This window comes from Ictidomys tridecemlineatus, chromosome 6, assembly GCF_052094955.1.
Source record: "Ictidomys tridecemlineatus isolate mIctTri1 chromosome 6, mIctTri1.hap1, whole genome shotgun sequence".
Classification (NCBI taxonomy): domain Eukaryota; kingdom Metazoa; phylum Chordata; class Mammalia; order Rodentia; family Sciuridae; genus Ictidomys; species Ictidomys tridecemlineatus.
Genome location: NC_135482.1, coordinates 199,810,381 through 199,819,595, shown reverse-complemented (window position 1 = coordinate 199,819,595; position 9,215 = coordinate 199,810,381). Strand labels below are relative to the sequence as shown.

At 63.4% G+C, this 9,215-nt stretch overlaps 1 long non-coding RNA gene across 1 annotated transcript; it reads right to left on the bottom strand.

Moving 5' to 3' along the window:
* Positions 1-1,012: 1,012 nt before the first annotated feature.
* Positions 1,013-2,294, bottom strand: LOC144378449 (uncharacterized). Its single transcript, XR_013440092.1, has 2 exons — positions 2,132-2,294; positions 1,013-1,121 (listed from the first exon to the last, which is right to left on the bottom strand). It is a non-coding gene; the product is annotated as an uncharacterized LOC144378449 (long non-coding RNA).
* Between the last annotated feature and the right edge of the window lie 6,921 nt (positions 2,295-9,215).

Here is a 9,215-nt window from a genome sequence, read left to right as displayed (position 1 = left end):
GAGGGGGAGGGGGGAGGGAGGGAGAGGGGGAGGGAGGAGGGGGGGAGGGAAGAGGGGAGGGAAGGGGGAGGGGGAGGGAGGAGGGAAGGAGGGAGGGAGGGGAGGAGGAGGAAGAGGGGGAGGGAGGAGTGGAGAGGAGGGAGGGGGAGGGAAGAGGGAAGGAGGGAGGGAGGGGGAAGGGAGGGAGGAGGGGGAGGGAGGAGGGAAGGAGGGAGGGAGGGAGGGGGAGGGAAGAAGGAAGGAGGGAGGGAGGGAGGGAGAGGAGGAGGAGGAAGAGGGGGAGGGAGGAGCGGAGAGGAGGGAGGGGGAGGGAGGAGGGAAGGAGGGAGGGAGGGAGGGGGAGGGAGGAAGGAAGGAGGGAGGGAGGGAGGGAGAGGAGGAGGGGGGAGGGGAGGAGGGAGGGAAGAGGGGGAGAGAGGGAAGAGGGGGAGGGGGAGGGAAGAGGGGGAGGGGAGGGAAGAGGGAAGGAGGGAAGGAGGGGGAGGGAGGAAGGAGGGGGAGGGGGGAGGGAGGGAGAGGGGGAGGGAGGAGGGGGAGGGGAGGGAAGAGGGGGAGGGGAGGGAAGAGGGAAGGAGGGAAGGAGGGGGAGGGAGGAAGGAGGGGGAGGGGGGAGGGAGGGAGAGGGGGAGGGAGGAGGGGGAGGGGAGGGAAGAGGGGAGGGAAGGGGGAGGGAGGAAGGAGGGGGAGGGAGGAGGGAGGGGAGGGGAGAAGCTGAGACTGACCAGGGCCAGTGGGGATTCCCAGGCACTCACAAGGAACCCTCACACCCTGTAAAACTGAAAGGACCACAGAATGAGGAGGCAGGACCCAAGACCCAGGCTACATGCTCAGTCTAGACACTCCAGGTCTGAAGAGCAGTTGGAACTGTGTTCAGGGCAAAAAGGGAGGAACCATGACCTGACGGTGCAGGAAGGAAAGAAGTGGGTAGAAATCAGGAGGACCTTGTGCGGGCGGTGCTGCCCAGTGTCCGAGGTGGGTCGTCCGTGGAGACCTGTCTCGTGGATACTGTCACTTTGGAAACACCAGTTCCTTGCCTTTTTATTATCTGCATATATTTTCTCCCCTGTTTTTCCTGTGAACATATTTCCTGCGCTTTTTCATTCTCATTGTAGTACCGACATCTTAAATGAAAAAACAGAGAGAAATGTAAGACCAAGCACCACGGAGGCTCAGCAGCAGCCCGTCTTGCTGGTCGGCTTCTGAAGGGGGTGGAGCCTGACACCATCACCCCCGGCACAGCCTTCTCTTCCAGAGCATGCCCTGTCCTCTGTCCTGCAAGAGCACTCTGCAGGACAGCCCTGGCCACCTCTGGCAGAGCCCCTGGGAGCCACTGCACCAGGTTTCCTGTTTTCCCTGTCCAGCCGGGTTCCACAGCTGCCCCCCCCCGCCTGATTCGGAAACCCAGCGATTGGAGGTTCCGTGAATTGAAGTGGAGAAGTGGCCGGGAGGGCGGGCCGGGACCAAGCACCCCCTGACACTGCGTTCCTGGCCACCTCCAGGCAGCAGGAAGCTGCCTTGTTCCTCAACAGGAGCATTTCCCAGCCACACTGGGTCCAGGAGCAGGGGGGCAGCGGTGGGTCACAATAACAGAGTACGGGAAGCGAGACAGGAAGACAGAGTCAGAGGAGACGGAAGGAAAGGTCTAGGGGAGAGAGGAGAGGGAGGGAGGGCAGGGCTAGGAGATGGAGGGGACGAGGCCTGAGAAGCCAGGCAGGGTGGTCCACGCCTGTCATCCAGGCTCAGGAGGCTGAGGCAGGAGGATCATGAGTTCAAGGCCAGCCTCAGCAACTTAGCAAGGCTCTAGGTAACAGCCAGACCCTGTCTCTAAATAAAAAATAAAAAGGGCTGACATGTGACCTGCTATCCCAGGTGGCAGAGAGAGAGGGAGGGAGAGAGAAAGGTGAAGGAAGGAAGGAGGGATGGCAAAGGGAGGGAGGGGTATGGCTGAGCAGCCTGCCCAGGGCCAGGTGCCCCAAGACAAACTCCGAGGAGGCAGGTGGCCCAGGCCCCTGGGGCCAGAGTCTTTCCCTTGTCCTACTGGCCCGGTGCGGCCTGCAGACCCAGCCCCCTGGCCCCACATTCGCTGCCCACCCCTCAAGACTCACAGGACACTCCCCCACCACCCGCTCACCTGTGGTGTCCAGCAGAGCCAGAGGCCCGGGCACTGGTGGGGACGGCATCCTGGGGGCGCACAGAGGCAGTGCCCTAGGGGCTGCTCCTCCGCTCACCCTGGGCAGCAGCGCAGCAGATGGTGGCCACACAGGGGCAGGAGCAGCCGCCAGGCCCAGTCTCCTCTGGCCCCGCCTCTCTCCCTCCCTCTTCCCTCCCCTCCCTCTGCATCTCTCCGCCCTCTTCTCCCCGCCCGCCCGCCCGTCCGCCAGCCTGTGCTGGACGTTGGCGAGTGGGAGTGTGCACTGCCCAGGGTGCGGGTGGGGTGCAGAGCCCCTCAGGAGCACACCCCGGGGTGCTCACTCCTGGCCTGCCCCCCGACACAGGGCCTTGGGCAGCAGCACAGTCCTTTGCTTGCACAGGACTGTGTTGGACGCCGGGGTTCACACCCACTGACCCCCGTCTCCTGGCCATTGCCCTGAAGCTGTGGGAAAGAAGGGGGCTAGAGGGGGGGCTTACTTGTCTGTGAGGGCTCAGGCCTGGTCCCTGGTGGAGCACTTGCCTGCCGCCGAGGCCCGAGGCAGCCCCCAGCCCTGCAAGCAGAAGCTAAGGCTCAGCAGCGGCCCCCTGAGAAGATGCCCCCGTAATCAGGAACGGCCCTGGAGACTGCCCGGCAACAGCTTCTCCTGCTGCTGCTGCTGCTGCCACAAAGCTGGGGTCCCGAGTCACCAGCACGAAGGTGTGGGAGCTCCCACAGCGGGGGGCACACCTGGCGCAGCCACCTGGGAGACAACACCCGGGAGGGACACTGCAGGCCCTCAGCCCTCCCTGAGGACACACAGGAGGCCCAGGCTCTAGGCCCTGCTGCCCTGGAGCAGCAGAGAGGTCCTGAGTCCACCTGGGCCCTCAAGCAGGAACCTGGAAACCAGGTGATGTTGATCATGCCCTGCTGTCCCCACAGGCCACTGCGAAGGTGGCCAGCTTGCACACCCACACAGAGATGCACACCAAGCACTGGTCAGTGGACACTAGACACCACCTGCACAGGGGACACAGCAGCAGGGAGACACCCTGGTTCACACTTACAACACAGGGCGGCTACAGTTTAAAGCACCTGTGGTCAGGGGCAGAGGACACCAAGAGCCGTGTGCAGTGGGCAGCACCAGTGCTACCACCGGTGGCCAAGCAGCAGCAGGCCACCCTGTGTGGGAGACCCTGCTTGGCAGAGTGGAGGGAGAGCTGGTGGGTGGTATTCCCACATGGAGGAGAGCAGTAACAGGGTAACAGGAGTGACCGCCTGGTTCCTCGCGGGAAGCCTAGCCCTGTGCGCTGCCTGTGGGGAGGTGGTGGCCCTTGCAAGGGGGCTCAGCCCGGGTGGTGGGGCCTTGGGGGCCTACCTCGGAAGGGGCCTCTGGGTGGGACTGCTGGAAAGCAAGGCCGGCCTCCGGTTCTGCCTTCTGTCTCACCCTTGGTCCCTCTCCACGTGTACGCTCGGGATGCTGTCCCCCAGAAGGCCTCCAGGACCAAGTGGAGATGCCCCGCTCTGCACACCCCCAGCCTCAGACGTGCTCTGGAAACGGGAGCCCGAGTGCAGCAGAGTGGAGGCCATGCTGGGGTGGACGGTGGTGGGCAGGGGCCAGACGTGGAACAGGGCCACACCTGCACTGCTGGGTAGCCCAAGTCGGCCTCCTCAGATGGGACACCTGAGCCCAGTCTCCAAGGCCCATGGCCACAAGCCACCCAGGTACCTGGGTCCGGGGACCCCATGCAGGGGCCCAAGGAGGCCAGAGGCTGAGCCAGGAGCTGCAAGGCCTGAGCCCTCCTGGGTGGGCCTGGGGCCTGACACAGGGCAGCACAAGGGCCCAGAGACGGGTTTCCAAGGTCCCGGTCCCAGGGCAGGGAGGTGGCACTGAGGCATGCTGAGGCCTCAGGGGACCAGGGTGACAGCACAGTCCCCGGAGGCCACGGGGACCCTCACTGACGTGCAAGGGTGCAGCGCAAAGACACAGGGCACGCGCTAGCCAGCCAGAGTGGGCAGACGTGAAGGAATTCTGCCTCAGGGAACAGGTGTCCAGAAATGGCCACCAGGCCTGGTCCATGTGACTGACCTCCACACAGAATGAAGGCTGAGCTGCAGAGTTGTCTCCATAGACACAGGAATGGCCCTTCACCACCAGAGGACCCCACCCCCCACCAGAGCAGGGTGACTTCGGAGCCGACAGCAGTGTCCACTCCCAGCCAACAGCAAACTTAGGGCGGAGGGACAGTGCTTCCCGAAGACCGGGAGCAAGACGCCCTGCGACCCGGGCCTCAGAAACACGCCTTCTGGTCCCACCCTGTGAGCGCCACGGGGACCCAGGAGGTCCACGGAACGGAAGAGCACGGGCGCTCGCCCGGATGGGAAGGCCGTGGGGTGGTGTGGGCTGGACGGTACCAGGGGGACGTGGGCAGTACTGAGCCTGATGGTGTGGCGCGTGTGTGCGAGCCCCTCGTCAACAGTGACGCCCACTGGGCGCGGACCACGGGCCTGGGGTGGGGCCGGCAGGCACCCCGATGGTCTCCTGGCCCCGCTGGCACCCAGGGTAGAGCAAGCGGCCCTGGACTGTGGGCACTTCCACTCAGGGGTCAGGAGTGAGCCCCTCCCGGATCCAGCCCCCAGGACGCCACACCTGGGTGTAGCAGGTGCTCTGACATCTGCCCAGGCTGTCCCCAAGGTCGTCTTAGACCTCTGGGGGCCTGCCTGGCACACCAGGTCCGCACAGTTCTGCAGTGGAAGTGTCACAGGTTGGAGGTGAACCACCGGTTGGTGCACCGCCCGTCCCTGCAGCTTCCCTGTGCCCCTCGTGGGCCTCCTCTGCAGACCTGTCCCCAGCTCCCAGGACCCGCTTTCGGGCTGTTCTGCAAGTTCTAGCATTTCCTATGGATGACCCTGCACCTGGCCACCTTTCCCTGGGCGTGTTTACTGGTGTCCGCAAGCGCAGCTGCTGCGTCCATGTCCTCCCTGCTGCCGAGCTCTGACTGGGTGTTCCGCCAGGACCTGTCTTCTCACTCTCCTGCCAGGAGCACTCAGCCTTAGCAGGGCCAGCTGGACGCTGGTGAGCGGGTGTCTCTGTTCCTCTCGGGGCACGGTCCGGTGGAAGCAGGGAGTGATTGGCCTCTCACAACCACGTGGCTGGGCCGGGGAAAGCCGAGGGCCTGCTGTACTGCTGTCTGCCACGGCTGCTTTCAGGGTCAGCTGGACTGGGGGCACCTAGACAGCTCTGGCACCTGACTCTGGCCTGTCTGGGAGGGTTTCCTGAGGAGACTGGCACATGGCCGGTGTGGAGGAGAGAAGGCTCACCTCGGTGTGGCTGGACGGTACCAGGGGGACGTGGGCAGAACTGAGAGCCTCAGGGCGTGGATGCGTGTGTCTGAGCCACTGTGTGTCAACCCACAGGACAGACTGGGCCTGGGCAGAACCAGGCAGGGCAGAGGCTGCCCACGCTCCCGGAGCCGGGGCAGCTTCATCCCCGAGGCTGGGCCCTGGACTCCGAGCCTTTGCCAGCACCCAGAGTCCCCAGGTCTGAGACCTCAGCCTGTGAGTCATCCACCGGTGCCTTGGTTCTGAGCCTGGGACCTGCCCCACGACAGGCCTCCCGGGCCTCTGGCTGCAGACAGCAGATGGTGAGGCTTCTCAGCCTCCGGAATCACATGAGCCAAGTCCCCCGGCCAACCCTCCCGCCTGCCGCCTGATCATGTCTTGCTCTAATCCTGTTTGTCCCGTCTCTCTGAAGAGCCCTGACTCACATCTTCTGGACACCCAAACGAGAGACACAGCTTTCCAAGTCGATGGCGGTGGACCCTGAGAGCCCCAGTACTTTTCTTCTGTGTGTGGAAACCCCCAGACCCTCCTGCTGTGGGATGGTGCTGTTCCCACGCACGACTTTGAGGGATCATGCACTGGTCACTTAAAGGATTACTGGCCTCTATGAAGCTCACAGTAGCAAACAAGCTTTCCCAAATCCCCACTGCCACCTGAAACCTGCCGTGCTGCCTGGGTCAGTGCTGCCAGTAGTCTTCCTGGGAGGGACAGGCTCTCATGCTTGTTTGGAGAAGGTGCCAGCCCAGCTCCCAGTCTGAGGAGCCAGAAGTTGTCTGTCACTCGTGTCCACTGGGAGCTGGTGTGGCAGGAACCAGAGGCTGCAGTCAGATGCTCCAACAGCCTCCTCCCACGCCCGGCCAGAGCCCCATGCCGACCGGCAGTGGCCTCAGCCCGCTCCTCGGGGAGCTGCAGTCTGGGATCTGGGTGTTCTCCCGGTGTCATGGGATTCAGCTCTCCCGAAAGGCGCTGATGAGATGAGGCCGCCTGCTGCGTGGTCTGAGCCTGGGTAAATGGCTACAGACTCCAAGGAGAGGGAGCGTGCACCTGCACTGAGCCAGGCCCTCCCCTCAGCCTTGAGCGACGAGGGTCTCGACGTGGCATTGCACGCTGCGGGAAATGCCCAATGGGATGGGGCTGACCCCAGCCCCCGTTTCTGGAAACACTATTCCTGCCCTTATTTGGGTGGAATCTTCTATCAGATGTCTTTTTCTTAATAAACAGACGGGTGGGTGGGCCCTGGCTCTTGTTCCTCGTGCCCTCTTTCCAGCGCACCTCAGGCTCCCCCTGGACAGCCTTCCCATGAACACAGAGCAGGGGGCAGACACCCGACTCCTACCTGTTCCTCACACCCAGACCTGGGCTGAGCTCAACCTGGGCCTCAGAAGGCACCGCGGGCTCCAGAGATGGGACCTGCCCTGGCTGAGCGCCTCCACGTGCTGCACACTGCGTGCACCTGTTCCTGCTCGCCTGGTGCCCAGAGGTGCCCAGGACTAAGTGCCTTTCCCAGGCCAAACAGCTGACCAAGTAAGAAACGAGCCAGGTGGGTCTGACCCTCCAGGCACTGCGCCTCCAGGAGGGAAAGTGGACATTCACCTGGATCTAGACTTTCCTGCAGTCAAAAAGTATCTCCTGGAATTCTGTGTGCAAGACACTAGGGTAACTGGGAAGATGGATTGTGCAGGCTTCCCCCAAAACAGTCTCAGTACAGCAGGGAAGCCCCCATCCCACGTGCAGTCTGCAGGGAAGGCCAGCAGAGAGTACAGGGACGGTCCCAAGTGCCCACCCCACCCCTCCCTCTCTCCCTCTGCCAGCCTGGCATCTGTCACCTGGGGGCTGTTGGGAAGCCCTGGCAGGAGCCCGTGAGTTCTCTCTGGAGATGATGGGTGTAGTGTGGGACGTGGCTCCGTGAGCAGCCACCCCTGCCACCCCCACCTTGTGGCAGATAGGTCTAAGGATTGGGGGCTAAGGGACTTCATTGGACGGCTCAGGGGACATTTTTAAGATGGGTCTGGCTGACTTTCCCAGGCTGGTCTCCAACTCACAATCCTCCTGCCCCTGCCTCCCCAGGTGCTGGGATGACTGGTGTGCCTACCAAGCCTGGTTTGGGACCTTGGAGGTCAGGGCTGAGTGGGCACCAGAGCCAAGAGAATCCAGGGGCACCACCGAGTCTCAGGCTCCCAGAGGGCCCACTATTCATAGGTTCCCAGGGGCAAGGAATGGCACCAGTTCCTCCTCTCCCCAGACCTCAGTCAAAGGTGAGTGGGTCTGTCCCGATGTCCTGGGTCAGCCCGCACTTCCTGCCGGGGCCGCTCAAGACAACCCTGCCCAAGCCCGAGTCTCCCCGGCTAGGGCAGGAGGACTTGTGGGGGCCCTTGCAGAGGTCAATTTGAAAGACAGGGCCTGTGAGACTCAAGAGCAGGCGTGAGCTGCAAGCTGTGGAGAAGAGAGTGCGTGAGATGCACCTGAGGGTGCCCTGCCCTGACCTCCCGAGGGACGGTCATTGCAGAGACACCGTGGGCCTGGCCTGGCTCAGCTCTCACCCATCCTGGGGGGCTGGAGTCCAACATGACTCCTCCTGAAACCAAATAACCCCTGAATAATGCAAGCCAGGGCCAGCGGGGGTGGGGTGGGGGGTGGGAGGCCAGCCCAGGGGCAGCCTCGGATTTTAAAAATTCATGGGGCTTCAGCACTCTGCTAGAAGGCTGTGTAAGAGGATACCCCAGATCTCTTCCAGGGACTGAGCAGGAAAGGCACCACCAGGCGTCCCGGCCAGACAGCTGTGTTCCCACGTGGAGGGGGCGCTGCTGCCCAGAGAAGGCCAACCTGCCCCACACTGGGAACCTCAGGCTTGTCCAGCACCTCAGTTCAGACAAAGATCCACCCAGGCCCGAGACGGCCCTGCTGCTGAAAGGAGAGAACCAGGCCCTGCAGCCTTGGAAACCAGACCCTGCCGCGGCGGGCCTGGGAGCGCTTGGCGGGTCAGGTATTGGCCAGCAGTGGCCCTGAACTGCAGCAGCACAGGAGCTCTCACACCCCAGGTGGCCCCCGCCCAGGGCCTGCTCTGCGGACTCCCCTCTGCCCCTCATCGGCACTGATCCTCAGCCCATGGGTCTTGGAAATGACAGAGTTGGGACTTGGAAGAGCATCTTGCTGCTGTCGGTGGGGGACTGTGGTCGCCCTCAGGGCCAGTCAGCCTCTTGTGTGGTCAGCACCACCTGAAAGCCCACTGCACCTCACCCTCAGTGCTCTGTTCCACACTGAGGCCTTTCAGCCAGGAGCAGAGGCCACACCTGACATCCAGCCCCTGGGAGCCTGAGGCGGGTGGCCCGCAGTTCGAGGCCAGCTGGCAACTTAGCAGGACCCTGTCTCCAAAGACAAACTGCTCAAAAACAAAAACGAGAACCATGGGAATCAGAACCACCCTCTGCTGGTGCAGCTTCATCTTCAGGCCCAGGGGCAGGTGAGCCCAGGGAGCAAAGGCCCCAGGGTGACGCGTGGCCGCTAGGCGGGTGTGAAGGACTGCAGACGAGGACGCAGCCTCTGCAACACCATAGTGAGTCACCCCGCGACCCCAAGCTGCAGTCCACAGGCAGCCACCAGCAGGGCCCGCTCTCCCTGTCCTTAGGCAGGGCCTGGCTCCGGCACACTCCGCCCATCCTTGGCTTCCCGTGGACATGCTGGCAGATCCCGCTCCTCAGCCACCTTCCATGGGACAGAAGTGGTGAAGGCGTTCCTGCACCCATGG